We start from the raw sequence: 23219 nt of genomic DNA, 5'->3' as shown, positions 1-23219 counted from the left end.
TGTCCAGCATTGCCAATGCCACCAGCCCTATGTCCAGTTTCCTTGTCCCATGTGTGATAATACAACAGCAGCTTGATGCAAGGCCCCTCCTCATTTGCTTCCTGGGGATTGTTTATTGGAGACCAGCATTTCAGAGAGCGAGTGCCAACTTTAACATATCCGTAGGCAGGGCACTGTCAACCCCACTGTGGATCTTATTTTTAAGTAATTACATTACAGAGGGGTGGGTGGCAGGGAAGAGAGTGGGTATCATAACTGGGGGAATTTTTTTTAAAGACCCAGTTTAAAAAAATCTCAGACTTAATTTAGTAAATTTCAATTACAAGGAGAGTTACTAAGCTGAAAATCATTTGCATCGTATCCTTAATTACCACTTCATTTGTACCTGAGATCATCAATAGACATTCTTGGGAATGCGTAGTCAGAATAAGGGACGGATTCTAATGAGGTCTTTGTTCTTCCTGAGTCTCTCTTAGGAAGCTCCTTCCTCCCTCTGTGCAGAGGCACAGCGTTTTCCAAACTGGGTGGAGACGCCTTAAATTAGAAGTGGAGCGTGTGAAGAAATCAAGAGGTTTTCAAGCTGGCTTCACCAGGGGGGAGAGAGGATGCCACACCCCACCTCCGGCTCTCTAACAGCTCCCCCTCAGGGTTTTATTCCTCTCCCCTTGAATGCATTAGCTCTGCTGGGCTGCTGTGGACGCATCTGCTCCTGGGCTGGCCACAAACGTCCATCTTTATTAGCCGGCAACAAAGCAAATAGCCTTTCTGGGCCTTCCTCTTGCAAATAATGGATGTGCTGCCATAGATCTTCCTGCTTCTGCTTTTCCTGCTTCCTCTAAAGAAAGTGTATCCAGCAGTCTCTGGCCACTGGGTCTTTATTGGAAAAGCTGTTTTCCAAGATCAGTTAGCTCTAAAAAAGTGATGAGCCCTCAGGGACTGCGAGACTGTGTGTGTGTGTGTGTGTGTGTGTGTGTGTGTGTGTGTTAAGATACACTTTGTAAGAGACGTCTCTCTTTTTGAATGGCGGGGTCGGGGGGCAGTAAGGAAAGGGCAAAGTGAACAAAAATCTCTTAACTAAATCCTGCTAATGCCCACTGTTCGTTCCTTCATATGCTACCCCCGACCCTGCAGCCTTTACAAAGCACTTGTTCATCTGTTACCTTGTAGGTAATTAAAAAATTGCCCTCATTCTACAAATGAGGAAACTGAGGCTCAGAGAGGTTAAGTAACTTGCCCAAAGTCACTCAGCTGGGGGTGACAGACTGAGGATTTAAGTCTAGCTCTCTTAATCCTGTGCTCCTTCCAATACCCCAAACCACCTCTCACGGGCTGCTGGCAGCCTGGACATTTACCTCATTTGTGGAGGTCGGCGTTTGTATCCTACTACAGTGTGTTACCCATTTAAACTTTATTTCTGAATCTGTATATTTAAGCAACAATTTTGTTTCAGAGGACTCCAGAGAGCGGCCTGACTTAACCTTCCTCTGGAGGTGTGTGTATTTGGTGGAGAGTGGTGAAGGGGGTGGGGGAGGAGGGGAAGGGAGGACTGCCAGCAGGGAATTTTCTCAGTTTTCCACTGGATGAGGCCAAGACCCAGGGAGTCAGACAACTCCACGATTCTCCTGGCATTCTGAACGTCTGCCAGATCCCTGCTCTTTGCTCTCATTGTTCCTCTGGGCTGGTTCCAGGTGTGGAGGAGTGTAGTCTGCGGAAGTGTTTGTGTTGGGGTTGGATGCAGCAGGACTGATGCTGTGAGGAAGGAGGGTGTTAACACCAAGAGTCCAGCCAAGCCTTGGGGGTCACAGGGACTGGTCCAAAGTAGGAAGTGTCCTGTGAGCTGGAGGGGTGTTTGTCTCCTGCAGAACCTCCTGGATGCGGCAGCTTCCTCTGCACTAGCTGGCTACCCCCTCATGGTGCAGATGGAATACTCGAGTGAAATGAACAAAAGATCTGAAGCTAAATAACTGGGTTCAAATCCCACCTCTGCTTATTAGCTGACAGATCCTGGGTAAGTCACTTAACCTCCCACAGGATCAGTTTTCTTACATATAGAATGAGAATACCAACATCCACTCTCTGGGCTGTGCTGAGGTTTAAATGAACGATGTAAAGCAAAGAGTGAACGGTGGCTTTGATTAGTAGATGGTTTGAAGCAGCCAGGAAGTGGGAGGATAATAAAAGGAGACTGCTTGTCCCACAAAGACAGTAGCAAGGGGTAGGAGTGGGTTCAGTGATGAGACAGCTTGCAAGGACTTGTGTAAATAGCCCATATGCTGGCTCTGGGGGAACACTGAGAACCTAGTTTGAAAGGCATAAAAGTCATAAAATAGCACCAGTATTTTTTTTCCTTAGTGTGAGCAAAAATATTCAAGCAGACAAACCCAAGCCAATCTTCTGGGAATAAGACTCTAAATATTACTTGTGAGTCACCTCAGCTTCCTTCCAAGAGAAAGACACCCCCATTCCTTCACCCCACACGCTCATCTATGACGCATTAGAATTGTAACTTCTCAGCTTCTCCCACCAAAATCATAGACCCTCGTCGTGGGCTTGAGGACAACCCTGTGCTCTGGTACCACGTGTCCTCAGTTCAGTCCCTCTGGTGGATAGTCAGTTTCCAAAACACCCTATCAAAGGAGCGGGACGCACGTCAAGCCCCACAGTAGACACTAGGTGGCGCTGGACCCCATGTTATTCAGGCAGCTAACACCACATCCCTTTCTGGAAAATTGTTTCTGCAGTGAGGTCCTCTCCTTCCCAGAGACGTGGGGCGCTATTTCAGTTTATGCCACAAGCATAAAGGGCCACCAGAAGATCGCCCCTGGCTTTTCTGCTAACTGGGACAACTGTCCGGGTATGGCTGCGAAAGGCAGTTCCCAGCCCTGAGGCTGGAGACCCAGCGGTCATTTGCTGAGCTATATATAACTTGTTAGGAACAAGAAGGTCTTTTCAATTTCGGCTCTGCCCAGAGGGGCAGGAAGGAAAAGAACTTTCTCCTTTAGGAGGAGGTGGGGGAAAAAAAGAGGCAGATCCATGATGCTCCTTTGTGAGCTGCCCAGCATCTGCCCTTCCCTCTGGGAAGGGAGCTGAGGGACTTTCCGACCCTGACCCCAGGCCATTACAGTCCAGGCCCCGCCCCCTCTCAGGGTGAGACCATCCATCCTCACTGCCCCCAGGAGCTGAGTTATGGGTTTATTTTCTGTCCAGGGATCTGAGCTGAGGTTGGCATTTAGTACCCGCTTAATTTCATTGCACTGACCCTCATATGTATCAAGAGCATACTGGCATCCCGATTGCTGTGATCACAACGCTCTTATGAACAACAGCAATAAATGGCAGTTATAAAGTAATTTCCAGCTTTCTAAGCATTATAAGCACTCTTTATACCTACAGAGGCAGGTGAGTTTCATTTTCTGTTTGCAGATAAAGTGACTGACACCCCGGGGTCTCACTGGAACTGCTGGCACTGATGTTGTCTCTTTGAAACAGTGATGATCATTGTTGCTTATTATCATTTTCACTATTACGTTCCCTTCCATGTGCAAGAGGCCAAACAGAACACTTGCTTAAAGACAGCTTTTGGCTACTGGGTTTCTGTTTGGGTGGTACTACCTGGGCAAAGGAGGGCTGAATGTGGAGAACCAACGAAGGGGGGTGAACACTGAGCAGACCCTTGACTTCTTGCACGAGCGAGAGTTTCCTTCGGTGGAGGTTGGGCTCTGCAGAGTTGGAGGGCAAATGTGTTGGGAGGGTGGGTATGTTGGCAGTGCTGTTAAGAAGACAACTGGGGAGTCCCCATCAACCAGCCAAACAGCACATTTGTGGGTACCTACCATACAGAAAAGAAACGGTGTGCCTCTGTGAGGTCAAAAAGACCTTTAAGTCTTTGCCTCCAAAGAGCTTGTGGTGCACTGTCATTGGGGCATATATAGCATGTACAGATAAAAAGAAAATTAATGACTCATAGAAGTCCTAGAGAATATCCTAGCTTGGTTGTGCAGGGCTCCCCTTTGGGGCAATGAGAAGGGAAGGGGTTGGCAGGGCTGGAAGGAGATGGGAGGAAGGGACCAGTTGGGATTCCTGGTGGCCTGGGCTGGACCTTATCATCTGCATAACATGGGGCTTGCCGCCAGGTCATGTCCAGGCTATAAATATCCTGCTGGGGTCAAAGTGGAAACAAAGGCCCAGAGTGCCTGGGTGATGTTTTGTACCTTCGGGATGCCTGTGTTGTGGCCCCAGGAAGTCAGAGGGAAGTCACCTGGGGGAGGTGAACTTTCTACCTTCCAGCCCTCCTCCCTACAAGGTTCTGTTCCCCAGGTCCTCGAAGGTGTGGGTGCAGTTCCAGGCCCATCACCCCCACTTCCAGTCAGTCCTGGCAACTCTGCTCCTGACTTTCCCCTTCCTCCCTGCTCCCCCTGCCTCCACCCCCAACACCACTGACACAGTTCAGGCCTCATCACACCTGGTCTGAAGGGCTTCTCTTTTAAAAATAAACAAAATGATTTCTATAGGAAATAAATGCACATGGAAAGGGATGAACATGCATAAATCTGACAAAAACATTTACAGTAAAAGTAAGCCTCCCTTGCACCCCTGGTCCCCAGCCTCCCAGGTCCTCCCCGAGAAGCAGCCACTGATGCCCTACCTCCAGTCTACCCCCTTCTCTCCCTACCGGCCCGAGCCTTGTCCAACCACCCTTTTCTGCTTTCCAGAATCTTGTTTTTTAAAGCATAAATTGATCCTGTTTTTCTTTGTCCTTGGGTATGTGAAATGCAAACTCCTTGGCCCAAGCTACAAGCCCTTTCCTATCAGGCCCCACAGACTTCTCCAACCTTCTCCTCACCTCCAGCCCCACTCACAAGCTCTGTTCCAGCCAGGCCCAAGCACTTGCAGTGGCCTAAATCCATGTTCTCATCTGGCACAGTGTATATTTAAAAATAATTTTTAATTTACTTTTTTGAGTAGGTAATACTAATACACACACATATAATATCCTACTTCCCTAAGCACCACTCTTTACTAATTTCTTGTATTTCCTTCCAGATAATTTTTATGCATATTCCTCTCCCTTTTTTTACTCAAATGATAACATGTAATTGACACTTTCTACATCTGTGTTTTAAAAATTTAGTAATAATATCCTAGAAACCTTTCCATAGCAATTCATAAAGAGCTTTCTCATTGTTTTTCAGAGCTCTGTGGTAATCAATTGCTTGGATATATTCTAATCTGGCAAACTTTTTTGGACCAGATAGTCAAGGATAGTCAGGACCAGAGAGTCAATATTTGAGGGTTTGTGGGCCATCCAGTCTCTGTGAAAACCACTCCCCTCTCTGCTCTAGTGTAAAGGAAGCCCTGGATGGTGCGTAGACAAAGGGGCTCAGGTGTATTCCATATACCTGTACTTATAGATGCTGATGTTAGAATTTTATATGATGTTCATGTGTTATGAAATAGAATTCTTCTTTTGATTTTTTTCAACCATTAAAAAATGTAAAACGATTCATAGCTGCAGGCCCTACAAAAGCAGGCAGAGGGCCAGTTTAATGAGAGTTCGCTGACCCCTAACTTAGTTAACCAGTTCTCAATTAATGAGCATTTAAATCACTTCTAATCTTTTGCTGCGATTTATAATCATGTACATATGTCACTTTATATGCATCCAAATATTTCTCCCTGTAGGGTCAGCTCTAAGAAGCAGGGTTGCTGGGTCAGAAGGTGTATGCGTTTATTTTGATGAGGATTGCTAAATTACCCTTTTAGGGCTGTACTAGTGGACATGCTCACCAGCAATGGATGGGAATGTCGTCCTCACAGCCAAACTTGGGTTTTTGCCAAGCTAATAGGTTAAAAAAAAAAGAGGCATCTCATCACACAGCCATTTGTATGTTTTCTTTTTCTGAGTGTTGTCTTTTCATATCCTTTGCTCATATTTTTATAAATCTTTTCTTTAGAGGTTTGTTTATATTTTCATGATTTAAGGAGGTTAGCCCTCTGTCTGCTGAGTTGTATATATTTGCAGATTTTCACTTGTTTGTTACTTTGCTTATACAGGTTTGCTTGTTTGTTTGGTGTGCAAAAGCTCAAATTTTTTTAACTTTTATCAGCTGAATTTATCAGTTTGTTATTTTACAGCTTGTGGTTTTTGAGTCATAATTAGGAATAATTTTCCCACTCTAAGATTATAAAAGCATTCTCCCACGTTTTCTCTTGGTACTTGTGTGGTTTTCTTGTCAGCATTCAAATGCTGAATCCATTTGGAATTTATTCTGGTATATGGTGTGAAGTATGGCTTCAACTTAATTTTTTTCTAGATGGCTACCCAGGAATCTCAACACCATTTATTGAAGAGTCACTGGATTTGGAATGCCACATTTATCATATACTAAATGTATTTATAGTCTTCATAAAATATATATATTCATTGGTCTGTCTATTCATGTGCTTTGAAGTTTTTTTGTTTTGTTTTACAGATTTCCTTTTTTCAGGCCACTCTGCGTGGCTTGTGGGATCTTAGTTCCCCGACTAGGGATCGAACCTGGGCCCTAGGCAGTGAGAGTACAGAGCCCTAACCACTGGACCCCCAGGGAATTCCCTATGACGTTATTAATTATCAAAGTGCTATAGTATGTTTTTATGTTTGTTGATCTAGTCCAGGATTTCTCAACCTCAGCACTATTGACATCTTGGGCCAGATATCATTCTTTGTTGTGGAGGGCTGTCCTGCACGTTGTAAGATATTGAGCACCATCCCTGGCCTCTGCCCACTAGATGCCAGTAGCAGGCGTGCGCACACCCACACACACACACACACACACACACACACACACACACACACACACAGAGTGATAAGCAAAAAAAAGAAAGAAAGAAAAGAAAAAAGTTTCCAGATGTTGCTAAATGTCCCCTGAGGGACAAAATCACCTCAGTTGAGAACCACTGGTTTAGCCATTTCTTGTTGCTTTTTTTTTTTTTTCTTTTCCATAGCTTCCTATTTCTTCTTATTTATTTCATCACAGTGATCCCTCTACTTGGAATGTCCTTCACTTACTCACTTTCCTCTCAGCATTCAGCTCAGGCCCTCAGGAAGCCTTCTTGGACCACCCTACTCTGTCCTGTCCCCATCCAACCCGGTGTGACCCCCATGAGAATTTCCATGAAATTTGCTTGTCTCTTACCCCTGACCGGGCTGTCAGCTCCTAGAAGAGAGGGGTTTTACTCCTGCCTTTATCTCCTCTGGCACATAGCCTCTGGCACTGAGCTTGGCACAGGGTAGGTGTTCTATCACTATTGATGGATGAATGGGTAAGTGAATACTTCTTTTACCCACCTCTCACCAACAGCCACAAGTTCAGTCAAAGCAGATGGGTGAAGGATGGGATCTGTTACCCACAATGCACCCCTGGTGCTGAGAACCGGGGTGGGGAAAGCTTGTGTGTGTCCAGGCACACTAGTCGATGAGATGTGTGCAATCTCCTGTTTAATACCCTGCAGTCCCCAGCTACTAAGATGCACTCAGCTGCTTAGGAACAGGAAAAGGAGAGCTGGGGACAGCTGGCCTTGGTGGTTTCCTGGAAAAGCTGGATAAATAGTGTTGACAACACGAGCCCTGGAGTCTGACAGCTTATGTCAGATTCCTACTCTATTCACTTACCAGGCACTTAACCTCTTTAAGCCTCAGTTTGTTCATTAGTGAAATGGGGGTAATAACAGTACTCACCTCAGAGGTGAGCAATGCCCCCTTTGGCTGGCTGTTTATTGTCTGATGAGTTCTCCCAGTTCTCTTGCCCTGAGCCCCCTGGTGAGAGGAGAGAGAAACGAAATGATTACTCTGAGGTACAGGCCAGACCATGTGGGAGAAAATGATGGTGTTTGGGGGCCTCTGTCTGACTTTTCTCTAAGGCAAGGAGACCCTAGCACTGATGTGGGCCTCAGGAGCCAGGAAAGAACCAGACACTAGGTAAGAAGTCTCCCCCTCAAAAAGTTGACACCACAAGCATTTACCTAAGATCTTTTTTTTTTTTTAATTTTTATTTTATATTGGAGTATAGCTGATTAACAATGGTGTGATAGTTTCAGGTGTACAGCGAAGCCCAAGATCTTAAATGAAGTGAAATGATTCAGTCCTATGCATAGGAGAAGATAATGATAAGTAGAACCTATCAAGTTAAATAGATTAAACGCCAGACTCTGTGCTCACTGGTTTACATACAGTTACATAACAAACCCCTACACACCTTCCTCTCTCAGAGCAGGTCTTCATCTGGTGACAGGATGGGGTGGAATTGCTGTACACAGCCCTCCTCCCCCACCATCAATTTCCTTATTTATTCTAGCCCTGTTTATCTCCAACCTAAACGCTCTCTCCTGGCTGCCACACCCGGCTCTGTGTAGGCTAAGCTGGAGCTAGACGCACACTGAATGAATCAGATGTGAGTACAGGCTCTAGTCTTGATTTTAGAGGCTTTTAACTCCCAGCCGCTCATGACTGTGCAGCGTGGCCCTGCCTGCACCCTCATACCTGCTGCCTCCAGTACTGTAAAGAGTACGCCTGCTCCTGGCGAAACGCTCCAAGAGAGAAAACAGACATTACCCAAAGAACACATGCTTCTCTTTTGCATTTCTTCTGATGCCTGCTCAGAACCCATGGGTGCTGAGAAGATATTGCTGATGGGTTTACCCTGGCCTTAGTTGCGTGTCTGTGGATGTGGCCCATAGAGGCAGTGGGGTACCTAGGTCTTCTCCTTTCAGAGGTTCTTCTAAGAAGGGAAATGGTGTGCCCCATTTATTTTGTTTCCACCACAATCTTTATCCAGGCCGTCTGTCACCTTTTCCCCCAGAATCTACAGCCCTTTCAAGGATGTCTCTGACCCTAACCTCTACCTGCCTGTGACACTGTGATTTATAATAAGAAATATATATTTGGTCTTTGACCTTCCATCTTTACTTAGTGAAACTTTACCTGGTGAATGCATCAAATAGCATGTAAATGTCACTTCCTCAAGAAGGCCTGCCCCCAGTTGGTCATTACCAGCTCTCATGGCTCCAAGCACCACCACTCATCACAGCTGCAATTTTATATTGTTTGTGTAATAATTAATTAATGTTTTCTCTCCCAGTCCATGAGGGCAAGTGGTTTCTTTTTTTTCTTACCACTTATCCTCAGAGCTTAGCATAATGCCTGACACATAATAGATACCAGGCATTTATTGAGTGAATAGTGAATAACAGGTAGTATAATCTAGTAGATAATGCTAATATTTATGTGCCAGGAAAGTTCTGAGCATGTTAGAAATACTATGATCTTCCTAACAATCTATGGGTTGGGTAGTACTACCCCTACTTTACACACAAGAAAATTCACCCATGATCCCACAACTGGAAGAGGCAGGATTTGAACCCATGGAGCTGGCTCCAGAGTCTGAACCTTTAACCACTATGTTGTTCTAGCCTGTGTTGTTCTCCCATGTTTTAGTAAATCTACAAATTTCATCTGGTTCTAGGTTGTTATTACGTCATGCCCTGTACCTCTTACTTGCAATGAATTGTACTCCACTTGACGTGACATTAGAAAATTTCCTTGACAAAGTGTTTTATCTGCCAAATAGCACTGTAGTAATATGCAGCCTGTGTTTTAGCAAAAATAAACTGTACGTATGAATAAAAATTTGGTAGCAAACCTGTGAATGGACATCACAGTACATGGGTTGAGAACCACTGGTCTACTGGCTGATAACAAATCTTTAGTATACTTATTCATCCCATTCTCTTTTATGGATTATAGATAAAATCTTACTCACCATTCCCCTGAGAAAAATATATGTTTTCCTGGACTTGGTGGCATGCTTCATCTTTCTGCTCAGCAAACCTTTGATCCTGAGGAGAAGCAAGGTCTCCTTCTATCCCTAATGTCCCATATACCCCCTCTCTGACATTCGCAGTGGTCTACCTCGAAGGGCAAGGCCAAGCTTGTATTCAGAGGTTTTGATTTCTTTACAACTGTGTTCCTGATTCCTTGGTACTTTGCAAAAAATCACCCTCACCCCCTTGCAGAAAAGTACCAGGGACATTAATCCAGGGCTTTCTTGGGTGACCAGCACGTTTTCACTTTTCTAGATGGAATTGGAAGTGGCCTACCATCCCTGGTAAAATATTTTTTAAAAGACGTATTTTTAAAAAGGTGTATAAATGTGTATGTGTATATATGTGTATGCATATGTATAGTATCTATATTTTATACATGTAAATTAACAGACTAGAGATGGGGATAATCTCTGTCAAGAGTGCTTACCTCCAGAGGCAGAGGTAAGAGTGAAAGAGATGATGAAGGGGAACTTCTTCAGATTTTGGGAGGTGGTTTGCTTCTGAACATTTGGATCTTTACAGTAAGACTATATTTACATATCAGATAATTAACTCCTTCCTCCCAAAAGGAGACAAAGAAAGAATTATTATTAATGCTGAGGAAGGGAGGGAAGTGAGGAGGGGCAATCAATGAAAGGAGTCTCATTTTTGACTCTGCATACTTCCGTATTATTTGAGTTTATGCACCAGGGACACACGTATTTCTTGTGCGGCTATTTTTTATCATGCAAAGGCTCACTTATTCACTAAACAGCTAATATTTTTTACTCTTCACTCTATGCTGAACACTGTGTTCTGTATTTGATCTGCTGTAATCCGTGCAATATTCCATGAGTGACATACTGTCATCCCATTTTATAAAAGAGGAATTTGGAGCCCAAAGACTGGTTAGGTCATCTGCCCAATGGCCCATCGAGGTAGCAAAGAGCAGGCTGAGAACCAACCAGCTCTGCCTGATTCGATGTGGGTCATGGTGGTGGGTACCAGCAGGAATGAGGCTTCCCTGCCTTTATGTAAGTGGAACCTAGTTGAGATGGAAAACAAGAGAGAAAGGCTAAAGAAATGAACAGACTGAGGAAAATAAACAGAGACATTTAGCAGAAAGAAATGCTCAGAGAAATAACCCTAGTAAACCTGAATGACATCAGAAAGACAGTCAGAGACGGTTTGGTGCCCCCAAACACCTGTAAACATTTTCATTTGGTTCTGCACACCCTAGAAGCCTCATGTCACACTGCAGCTCTGTCCAGACGATTCTAATAATAGCCCGATAGAATCCTGTGGTTGGAAGAGGCTGTGAGAGGTAACTGAGTCTGTCCCCTGCCTGCAGAAGGGAGTAAATGTTCTCCTTACAGGAAAACCGAGGCAAGGAGTAACTTAAATTACTAGATCAAAGTCACTTCTCCACCCCACTCCCTAAATCAGCCAAAGAGTTGGAACCGTGTGCTGGGGTCAAGGGCACCGACAGCCTCATGATTCAGCATGTGGAAAATATATTCATACCACAGCTCTTTACAAAGGAAACTTACTGCCCACCCTCTTTTCCAGCTGTAAAACATCTGGCTGGTGGGGGTTGCGGGGGGTAGGTGTCAGCTGGGAAAATGAAAAGGAGTCACTGTAATGCCCCTTCTCCCAAGGCAGCATCAAGAGGAGGAACGGGGATGGTGTTAGGGGCTTGGGGCTCAGAAGGAGGTGGGCGTCAGTTGTTCTTGCATTGTTGGTGTCATTCTTTATTCCTGTTATCTACCTAGTCAGGATGCGGTTCCATTAGCACACCAGATCAGGCTAAGTGTGTCATGAATGATTAAAGGCCTTGCAAGAGATTAAGGGAATTACATTTGTATGCTCCATATAGCCAAAGGCTGAAGGACAACTGCAGGCAAGCCTCTGAATAGCTTTACACGTGAAAAATAAGAATAACTGAAGATGGTTCCAGGGTTTAGCACTTTAAATCATGAGGATGTAATGCAAAGACAAGTTCTCTGAGGGCAAGTGGCTCCTCAGTCATGGGCACTGAGAGGACGATTTATGGTTGTGTAGGATTTGAATGAAGATACAAGTCTGACAACATCGATCTAGGAAGCAATCCATAGGGCCACCTTTGGGCCACTGTGGTTAACTGGGTCAGGACTAGGGTGAAGCTCTCACCTCCAGTGCAAAATTTAAGGGGACACCAAAAAACTCAGTCATCAAGAAAAATAATATTTTAATGCCATATTTTTAAAAAATAAAAATTAATGCAAAAAATCCAAGATGAACAAAGACTATTACGGGGCCATAATATACTGGAGCCTGAGGCAAAAGGAAAAACGTAAGTCCCTGGCTTTAGTGGAAGCAAACTCATCAGTCATATTTTCCAAATCTACTTCTCTGCTTCTCTCATTTTTAATTGAGAGAATTGTCATGTTTGACAGTTTCTCTTGACTAAGTGACAATCTTAAATAATTTTAAATTAATTAAGTAGAACTAAAATCAGAGTAAATTCTGTTGGGGTATAAATCAAATATTCAAACTTAAAATAATGTGAGTTTTAATGTACCTACTTTTCAATCTTTCAATATTTTTTCAACTACTTTAATGTTCTGGGAAAAAGTAATAATTAACAAGTACATATGGGGGCACACAGCTTTCCTTCTGCTTTGGACTCCAACACGGCCCCCAAGGCTTGGGTGGTAAATAAACCACATCCTCTGGTCTCCAGTTGGAAACGGGGTGTGTCTGTGTCAAACCTGGGTAACCCTGCTGATTACTACTCCCCTTGGTCTACAAAAAACCCTTTGGCTCTCTGGGGATGCCCTTTAGGATTGGGGATTCAGGAAGTCATCTCGTTCCGTTTCACACCTTTCTAGAGGCCACAAGATTATTGGGAACTGGGGACGACATTATCCCACCCTCACTGCTTGATGTGTGGGAGTCTCTGACCTTTGGGGAGGGGTCACCTTGAGTCCAAGGGCACATAGCACGTCCTTGATACAGAACATATGACTAGTACTTCTGTACACCAAACAACTTTAAGAAACACCATTTGGAGGTTCTTGGCTAGAAGAAACTTTCTGAGATAATGAGGTTTTTCTTATTCTTTTGCCCTAAAAAATATAATATGCTCACATGGTTCAAAATTCAAAAAGAAGTAAAAAGGTAAACGTTGAGAAGCCTTTCTCCCACCCTTGTTCCACACTCTCCTCCTCCTCACGTACAAATAGGCAATAACTTTTGGTCATTTACTGGCAATTGCGGCTTCTTTAAAATTAGTATTCGAATAGGTTTTATGAGTTAGACTGGGACCCACCCAGCTCCTTCTGGACGAGACGATCTAGCTGGCGAAGAGTGCTGAGCAGAGTCACATTTGTCACATTTTGTGTATGTGGTTGACACTGGCAACATGGAGCCAGCGTCTTTTCAGGTGCCACCGGAGCCCACAGGCATCCAGGCCTCTCTTCCAGACTGGCACAGCATCTAGTGTCAGTGCTACTGGATACCCCAGGGCCAAGCCAACGGGGAACAGGTCTGAGGCCATCAGCATGGTTGGCATCTTGGTCTAATAATAATAATAATCCCCAAGGAAAAGGGTATCAGTGTTTCCTAGAAACACATGACGGAGTTTCTAATCTGTCCCCATTGAACCGCAAGCAAGCTTCTGCATACTCGGGATTACACACATCCTGGCAATTGGAATGACATTCCAAACCACAAACACAACTCTTTGTTTTTGTGGTCACCATGTACCCTCAAGATATCCGTTGCTCCCAAGGCGACTGATTTCCTCTGCTCTCTCGGTTACGGTGGAGGAGGTCACTGGGAGAGCAGGAGGGAGGAACCCTCTTAAGAACCAGGGTCCCACAGGACCCAGAGTTGGAGCGGAAGCGGAAGCCGGGCTGGGGGGGATCTCAGTACCAACTGGGGAGAAATGCTGACTGAACCACCAAGCCACCTTAGCTTTATAATGTGTGGAAGGCGTCTTCTCCTCACGCCTCTTTTGGCCACATCCCTACTCACCACTCTTCTCTATAAAGTTGTTGCCCACTGAGTCACCCTCTAGGGCTTGCTGGCAAACTTTCAATTCCCTCTGGCTTTCAGCTGAGGGGCCCCTCCCAGACTTCTCCACTCATTCCCACCCTTCACAAGGCCTTGGAAACTTTGTTGAAAACTTGGGTGGTGTGTGAACTCCCAGGTGCCACAGTAAGTCCTGAGTAGAGTGAACCCCTCCGCTCTCTCTGAGCCCTCGGTCTAATTCAAATTTAGGAGGACACAGAGACTACAGGGTAAAGAAAAAGCAAGCAGAGTTTGTGGTTCCACCCTCGGGCAGCATTACCTAGCCTAGAGCAGACGTGTTTTTTGGTTCAATTCAGCTAGTGTTAATTAAGGCGCTCAAGAAAGTGGTGATTGCTGCGGAGGCGAATTTAAGAGTAAGAACCCTCTGTTGAGGAGGAGGGGCAACGAGTGGTAGCCAGTGTTCAGAGAACAGGAAATGTCTCTGGAAAGACAGGCTGTGAAATCATGACAAGGATCAAATGCCTAAATGCTGAAGGAAATCCACGTGAAGGAAAGAGAAGCTGCAAGGTGGGTTCTGAAGGGAGATTACCAGATGAAGCAAGATCCCAAGCACTGTCCCTATTTACCTCAGACCCATGCAAGCCTCTCCCTTCTTTCGTTTGTGCAATGCCTATTTGCACCTACTTCACTATGGGCACTCAAGAATTGACACAAATAATGTATTTCTCTGCATATTTTTTCTGTCTCCCTGGATATCTCTTCCTCCATTTTTGAGAAGAAACATAAAGAAACAACTTTTTCTCTGGAAGACTGATTTCATCACCAATAGTCCATTTCCAGAGATATACCATATCTCAGGACATATCTCGTGTGCTATGTCCCACATCTCAGGACATATCTCGTGTGCTATGTCCCAGGAACACTTTAACACATTTTCATAAATAATCGTCACGTGCATGCTCAAGGGTTATTGGCTATCCTTCTGTCAGTGGGTGGGGTAAAGGGTAGAGCATTCTCTCATAAAGTTAGACAAAAACAGAGTATCTGGGTGTTGCTTTGGCTTTCCTGACTGTTGGACTATGACACTTGCTGTACTTTTTCTAAAACTCTATGATTTTGAGGTCACACTGATGGAATGCTCCTTTGTACTCTTGCTGCTGTCTGGAAATATTTGTTTTCATCTTATGGATTAAAGAGAGCTCAGAGTTCTACAGTTTAATAAGTTCGACCCAGATAGTGGTGAACAGCTCATGCTTCACCCATACCATTCTGATATAATACAGGGCATCCAAATATGCCTTTTGAAATTCTGATTAGCTCAGGGCAGGAGAGTTTGAATCACTTACCTTACATTCCACTTGCTGTTACAGGAGATTTCTCCCAGGTTCACCTCATATACACACACCACCTGGGGGGAAAAGAATCAAGAAATATTTTCCCTCACAGCAAAGTTGAATAAACTTTAACTTCCTTCCTTTGCACGTGAACAGTTAGATGTCCCTCATCTTACCAAATGTCAGCTTCTCCCTCCTATGGGATGATCCCCTTCATCTTCCCAAGGTCTTCACTCCACAAGGAGTGAAATCCTTCTTTTTCTGCTGCTTTGATACCTCTCTCTCTCCTGAATCATTCCCATTCGCAAAGAAAATACACATGAAAAATTCCCATTCTCTCATATCCCCTGGCTACAGCCCCACCTCCCTGTTCCCCATCGTACCCAAATTTCTAGAATACTTCTCTGCCCACTGCCGAAGCCTCTGCCTTCATGGCACCACTGAAATGACCCGTCTCGGGGTCCCCAATGACTGCCCAAGTGCAATGGTTGTGTTTTTGTCCTAATCTTTTTTGATCTGACCATTCCCTCCTCCTGGACCCTAGCTTGGCTTCCGGGTCAACCTATCTGCTGGTTTCCTTCCTTCCTCCCTCCCTGCCTCCATCTGCTTAGCCTGTTCCATCCAACTTCATGTGTTGGGGCAACTGGAGGGTTTTGTCTCAGCCTCTGTCATCCTCTACCTATGCTCTCCCTGGGTCATCTCATCAGTGCCCAGGGACTGAAATTCCCTCTTTATGCTGTTGACTCCCAAATTTCTACCAACTGAGACCTCTCCAGTCCAAGACTGGCTCACAGAACTACCTGCCATTGTGGCTTCTCCTTGGTCAGTGTCTCAAGGATGTCTCACAGCCAACCAATACAAAACAAGGGCTGATCTACATTTCTGAGCATTTGAAAATTAAAGGAATTTATTCTTGTCTTCATCCTGGGTGATAATGCCTGCTGCTAAAATCTGTGTGTGTGTGTGTGTGAGAGAGAGAGAAGTGTGGTTTGGGTGTGTGACCTAGAGTTCTATCCTCACTCGCCATGTGTACAGTATCCTGATAGGCAGCTATGTGTCATTTTCCCTGTGTTTATTTCTATTGGACTATTCGGCCTTTTCCTATTAATTCCATGATATTTTGAATCATGACCCCCATGCCCCAATACCAACAAAAGTCCACTTCCCACATATTTCCTGGAATGTTGGGAAATGTTCTATAAACTATGATGATTGCCTTGCTGGGACCACAGGGCCAGGCCATACCCTTTCAGTGGGACTTGAGAGAGGGTTTCCCTGAAGGAAAGAGATGTTCTCATTGCCATTCAATCACAGAAGAGTTAGTTCTGCACCTTAGATGTAAGTTAGGGAAACCATAATCTCTCTGGGTGGTTCAAGGCCTGAGGACACTGAAAAGGCTAGTAGGGGGCAGGTTCCTGAGTTACACGAACATAAAACAACATTTGAAAGCTTTTTTTGTGTGTCATCTTACTCACTTGTCCATCTCCCACCGTGGCTGTCCCCTAAGGTCCTAACTCATCAACCATGAAGCTTCCAACAAGGGGGCTTCTCTGGAGCAAGACCACATAAGAGGGGCCGTGAAGCTCTGGCCCATAGCTCTCCATCCTGGTATGCTGGAATCACAGGGGGAGCTTTAAAAAGTGCTAAGGGCGGAGACCTTCCCCAGAGACTCTGATTTACTTGGCCTGGGTGTGGTCTGGTTTTCAGTTTCCCAGGTGATTCAGATGCACAGCCAAGGTTGAGAGCTCAACTCTGGGCCACGTGGGCACCAGCTTCACAAGGTTTTTCTTCACCACAGATGATTTCTAGCAGTAGGATTTCAGCTCCAGAGAGCCTTGGGCTTGCATCTATCACATGGCACCTTCCTGTAATGTTCAGTGTAGATTTCTCTTTCCCAAAAGACTGTGAGTACTTTGAAGACTAGGGCTGTGTCACTGCATCTGCTTCTCTATGTCCAGTATACCATGGCGCTCAATAAATGTTAGCTCAATGCATAGGTGCATGTCCCAAGCAAGGTGAAGTGGATGGTTGCCCCCAGATCCCATGCCCTGGCATTCAAGTTCACCTTCAGAGACCCCACACCACCTGCTGCACATTGGGTGTGTACTTTGCATCACAATACATTCCAGACTCAGTCCCCAGGTTCCCAAGGAGGGTACTCTGTGTAGAATTGTTCTGCTGCTGCCTCCTCCACAGGGCAGGAAACTCACCACAGTAGGTTAGTTCCCTATTTGCTACGTCTGGGGACTGTCAGCCCAGAACGTTTCATCAGCCACTCCAAGCCTGCTCTCCCACTGGCCCAGGAATGTGGTTCCCTGAACGCTGGCAGGTCTGCAACCAAATGGGTGGTTCTGAGAAAGCTCCTAGATGCCGTGGAAGCAAGTGTTCCATGAGGGATGGTTTCTCTTTGGGATGTGTCACTGGTTTGACATTGTCACCTGTCATTCTCTGAGTCTCAGGATGACATCATCTAGCTCAGGACTCTGGGTGTGGTGGGTGGTGGTGCTGGCATTGTTCGTGTTTGGTTTTAGGCAGCTCTATTCCTTGGGACTGAATCCTTCAGAATGGGGTGTCTTAACCCAGGGCTGATAGATGGGTCTTGGGGAGAAGGGCCCATGACTCCCTGAAATTGTATATGGGGTATTGCATCTGTAGGCTTTAAGCACATTTCTCTCAAGAGAGAGCCCTCTAATTTTCTTCAGATATTTTAAATTGTCCATGAAACTGCAAAAGTTTTGGCCCATCGACTTCCCACTGTCTTCCCCACAGTTTTAACTTTCCGCTGTTCCTAGAAGGCCTTGAGCGGGTAAGTTCTAACGTCATTCTGGCACAAGGTACGGAATGAGGTAGGTTATCTGGGTTAGACCAGCCTCTGTGGACACAGAAAGAGACTATGGGTTACTTGGTTTTCTGAGAACGTGAAAGGTAGAGGAGCATATTAATGGCCATCTGTCACCCTCTATCTTGAACATTGATGTGTGTGAGTGAGAGAGAGAGAGAGGGTGTGAGAGTGTGTGAGAGTGTGTGTATGAGTGTGAGGGAAAGTGTGAGAGAGTGTGAGAGTGTGTGTGAAAGTGTGTGAGTGCATGTGTATATGAGAGTGTGAGTGTGCATATGAGAGTGCATGTGAGTGTGTGTGTGAGTGTGTGGGTGTGTGAGGGAGTGTGTGACTGTGTGTATGAGAGAGTGTGTGTGTGTATGAGAGTGTGTGTAAGAGAGTGTATGAAAGTGTGCGAGTGAGAGTGTATGGGTGTGTGAGGGAGTATGTGTGAGTATGTGAGAGTGCGTACGTGTGAGAGTGCATGTGAGGGAGTGTGTGAGTGTGGGTGTGTGAGGCAGAGTGTGAGTGTGTGTGAGAAAGAATATGTATGTGAGAGTGTGAGAGTGTGTGTGAGAGGATGTGAATGTGTGTGAGAGCGAGCGAGCGCTGCAGTCCTCCTCACACTGAGCGTGCGTGTCACACGACAGGCGGCCGTGTCTCATGTGCCTGCCTTTCCGTGTTCACAGCCCTAGTGCTCCCGGGCTCTGTGACACTTACTCAGAATGACTGGAATCTCCTCCAGGACGAACCTCCTGCCACCAACACCCCCATCCCTGCCCACCCTGAACTCCTCACACAGCGCCCCGCCCCATCACCCGGTTCTCCAGGTCGGGCTGGGTTTATCTTCAGCAGGACGCACGCCCGCTCCTCCTCCCCCTCCTCCTCCCCGGGCAGGGGCCGCGGATGAAGCGAAGCCTTGTTCCCACCGCGGAGCGGCGGCCCCAGCGCTCGGGCCCGTCTCCTCCGCGGTGGAAACAGTGGCCGGCGGAGGACTGAGGCCGGGAAGGCAGCGCCCGACTCAGAGAAGTTGGGGGGCAGCCAGGGCTGGAAACGCCAGGCCTGCTCCTTCTCTGCTCTGGGCCCGCCGCTGTCCTGGGGAGAGCGCGACGCCCGAGGCCCCCCTCACTGCCTGGGGCGGGCAGGGCATGGGGGGACGCCAGCCTCTTCCGTGGCCTCTTGGCTCACAGCCTTGTATTCCCTCCCCGAGGGCTAGCAGCCCTCCCTCCTCACGTGCCTGGTGCTGGGGTAATAAAAAGGCAGCATGGTGCCAGGGGGCACTTTTCTTGGCAGATGCCGGGCCCTGAATTCGGGAAGTAGGTCCCACGCGAGGAACATGGAAATCCGGGGCTTTGTTATGAAACTGACTGTGGGGCCCGAACCCTTGTATTCTCTCCTTGCCCAGAACGTTCTGTGTTTAAACCCCACGCATGTATGAGCACCTACTTAGGTACATAAGGTACTGTAGTTGGCGCCTGCCCTCAAGGACACTGCAGTGTACTGTGGAACACATATCTGCACACAAGAATAACGACTATCATTTCAAAACGGTAGCTGGCATTTAGGAAGTACGGGCCACACCAGATACATGTGCTTCGCACGTTACACGGATGACTCGTTTTCATCCTCACAGTACACCTGAAGTAGGTACTGCTGTTACGAGAGTTTACAGAGGAAAGTAAAGCTCAGAGAAGTTAAGTAACTTGCTCTAGGTCACACAGTAGGTAAGTGGCTAAGCCAAGCATCAAGTCCAAGTCCAAATCCAAGCCCAAGTCCATCTCCAAAGGCTGTGACTGAACCACTACTATGAGCTACCCCTATAGGGATGCCAGGCAATCTGAGCAGCCCCAAGAGTGGTACAAACAGTACATGACATGGGAATTCAGAAGAATGAAAAAAACAGGTGATAAGAGGAAGGGGACAGAGTAGAGTGGGAAGGAGAATTATAATTCTGGAAAAGAAAGCCTTGGACTCTGCCGTGAAACTCCATTAGTTCCACTGAAAGCTTGATATTGAAAGGACGCCTGTGGTGATCTCAAAAGCTGCGCCCAGTCTCTCCACTCTGACAGGCCATCCCAGCCACCAGTGTGGGAGCCCCTCGTCTGCTCCCAGGCCCCACCCATTGCAGCTGATTCCCAGGGGCTCCGAGTATCCTGATGATGCTCCAGTGCTCCACCCCGTCCTCCCAGATCCCTCTTCCCCGCTGTGTGGGCTTTGCTTTCAACAACCTGCACCTGTGGCTTCCTTAAGGGCCTGCCCTTGGGCTAATGGAGCCACTTTCTCCTTCAGGAGCAGGAAGCCCTGGGAATGCGTAAACCCCATCCCCAGGGTCACCTGTAGCCGTGGATGACTGTAGGATGAACTCTCAGCAACCTTCCCTAAAGGTGGTACAGACACTGAGGGATGATTTCCACTCCAGAGCTCCTGGGGCCCGGCTGGAGCTGGGCTTCATCTGAGGTCATATCCATATCCCTGCCCTGCCTACTTCCCTGCTCCCACGAGAAATGTCTCGTGCACACACACATCAACACGTGTTCACAAACCTCATCTCAGGGTCTGCTCCCAGGAGCCAGACTTAAGACAGTGTGGCTGTGAAGTTCCAGCAACATCTCTGGGGAGGCCGAGTTGAGTTGAGCTGACAGGACACCATGCCAAGCCTGAGGCTCCAGGGACATTTGTGGGTCAAAGAACCCCTAAAGGAAGAGGGAGAGCTTGCGGAGAGCAGGGCAGGGACATGGACCGACTTTCACCCCTCCCACAGGAGCGTCTGTCTACGACTGCACATAGCGAATTCTGGGGTGGCCGTGGGCCTTCCTCTCAGAGATGGGACTCTGCTCTCCTGCCCTGCTCATTCCCACGTCACACGCATGTGAGGGGCTCGAGTTATCGGGAACAGAGGAGGGGAAACGAAGGTGACTCCTGAAGGATAGATAAAAGGTGAGGGAGAATATTCTTGGGAGAGAAACAAGATGAACACTGAGGAGGAAGTCCTCTTGGGTCTCCCATTCATCAGTGGAGCTAGACCTGGGGCCACCACCTTTCAGCCTGCTCACTGAAGGTCAGACCCCTCTAGGCCACCTGCAGAGCCCTCAGCCCACAACTGGGACAGTCACTGAATATGAGCCTTTTCTTCCTTCAATAACTCCTACTCCTTCCAACCATGGCACACTAAGGTGAGAGTAGGTGGTGATTCCCACAGGGGTTACCTCACCTGAGGAGCCATGTTCCCTGAGTTTCAGGTACAGAGACTCTGATGAGAAGACACACAGTGATTAGGACTCCCTCTATGGAGATTCTACATCACCCCCTGCACACACACACACACATACGCACACACACACATGCACACCCCTCCTGTATTCTCTCAACCATGCATTGACCTCAGTCAAGGCCAGCTGGGTCGAGGCAGGTGACCGGGCCTTGAGGCCGGTTGTAAAGCCAGACTTCGGGGCGCCTGCGTTTTCCTGCTTGAGTAAGCCCTATCTGGCAGCCTGACCCAGATAAACACCAGCTCAGGTCACAGAAAAAGTGGTGGGGTGGGAGAAAGAAAGTGGAGCACCGCAGGGCCTTGAGACCTGGCTGACAGTGATGGGCCCCTCCCCTGCTCAAGTCATCTCGACTCTCACTCCACATCTGCTCAGAGAGTGTGACCTGCTGCCTGCGGAATGCAGTTGCCTCCCTCCACAGCCTTGTGCAGGAGAGGAAGAGCTGTTTCACCTCTGGGGAGGAGTCTCTCCCTTGGCCCCAAAGGGATGCTGTCTCCTGCCTTCTTCCTCATTCCTGCAGTTTTGGCAATTCTCCCTCCCTGGGTGATGCTAGGTGTGGTCTTCATTGGAGTTTATCCTCCACTCGTGGGTGTTTATCCATCATGAACCAGGAACGTGCTTCCTCCTCTCAGTCTGGGAAGGTCCTAAGGTAGTGTACAATTCCTCCTCCTTCGTCAGAACTTCCACTGATACTTCCCACAGCCAAACTCAGGCCTCAGAGTAGGCTGCGAAAATCTTCAGCAGGAAAGGTAGAGTTCCTAGTGATATATATTTCCCTCCATTCAGGAAAAGCAGTAACTTCAGATTCTCTCAGTAATAACTCAGTTGACCCTTAGGGCCATTATGGACTATTGTGTAGGTGGCATACTGCACAAATTTGCCCTGCTGAAGGGATGAATGGAGGCTGAAACTCAGCCAGAGCTTTATTTGCCAAGCCATGTACTCTGGTATGAGACTGCATCCTTTTTATTCCTTTGCACAAAACCCCTCTTTGCTCACTGGGCTGTGTACCTAGAAGGGACACCTTTTCCTAATTCATACAAAGGCTCCCTATAATCTAGCTTCTGACCTGGCAACCTTGCTTTCTTCATGCTCTGCCTAGAAATGTTCTCATCTTTGCAGTCTCAAAAGACAACATCTTTCTCTTTTCATCTCTCCCCCTTCTGTCTGAGGTCGGTCTAATAGAATCAGAGACCAACAGTCTATCCCTGTCATTGAGAAAGTAATGCCCACGTGCTTTCTCAGATTCTCCATCCTCAATGAACAGTAGCCCCAGCCGCGCTGGACAGAACTGTCAATACTGGTTTGCCCATCCACTCGGCCTGGTCTTTCTTCTTTTCCTCCCACAGTGTCCAGCAAGATCATTTCTTATGAGACTTTCTCCTGGGAAGGTGAACAAAGATGAACCTGAAAAGATCCCCCTGATCCTGCTGCAGACTTAAGAAATGGCAGGTGGAGTTCGTGACCAGCCTGGCTCCAATTCCCCTTTGCTCTCCTATGTAATATTTCTTTCCCCTTGTTGGGTCTTCCCCTGCTAGGCTGTGAGCTGGAACTAAGCACTGCAGCTGGGGGCAGTGCCCAGCACAGAGAAGAGCTCAAACAAAATTGTAGAAAGTGCCTGCCAGGTACACTGCCCTCACCAGCTTCAGTCTGTCTGATGCAGTGAAGGCACACTTATATCTCAAGCCCAGTTAGAAGCCAGGTCCGTGAAGAAGCGGGCTGATGGCTCAGTGTGCCTTGTCGCCACAGTGTGACTTTGTCTTCTTGAGCTTGCTGTACAAGTGAAAAAAGAACAGTTTCTCCTAACCAATGAATGCAAGAACTTTATGCTGGGGAGAGGGTAGAACAGAAAGAGTAGCATTTTGACACCAGGGCTCAAGTCTTCTTTGGGGATGAAGATAATACATGGCCTGTTTGATTCACGCAGTTGTAGGACCAAGTGTG

General features: G+C 46.9%; 1 long non-coding RNA gene across 2 annotated transcripts in view; it reads right to left on the bottom strand.

The window, feature by feature from the left end:
- Positions 1–23219, bottom strand: part of LOC309643703 — a 160282-nt gene that overhangs the window by 68446 nt on the left and 68617 nt on the right. For both annotated transcript variants that reach the window (XR_014254002.1, XR_014254003.1), the window contains exons 4-5: positions 15204–15265; positions 7721–7798 (exon numbers count right to left, since the gene is read on the bottom strand). This is a non-coding gene — a long non-coding RNA (uncharacterized lncRNA). The remainder of the gene's footprint in view (positions 1–7720; positions 7799–15203; positions 15266–23219) is intronic.

The sequence above is a fragment of the Balaenoptera physalus genome (assembly GCF_965194825.1).
Source record: "Balaenoptera physalus genome assembly, chromosome: 15".
Lineage (NCBI taxonomy): Eukaryota > Metazoa > Chordata > Mammalia > Artiodactyla > Balaenopteridae > Balaenoptera > Balaenoptera physalus.
This window is presented reverse-complemented; position numbering and strand designations above follow the sequence as displayed.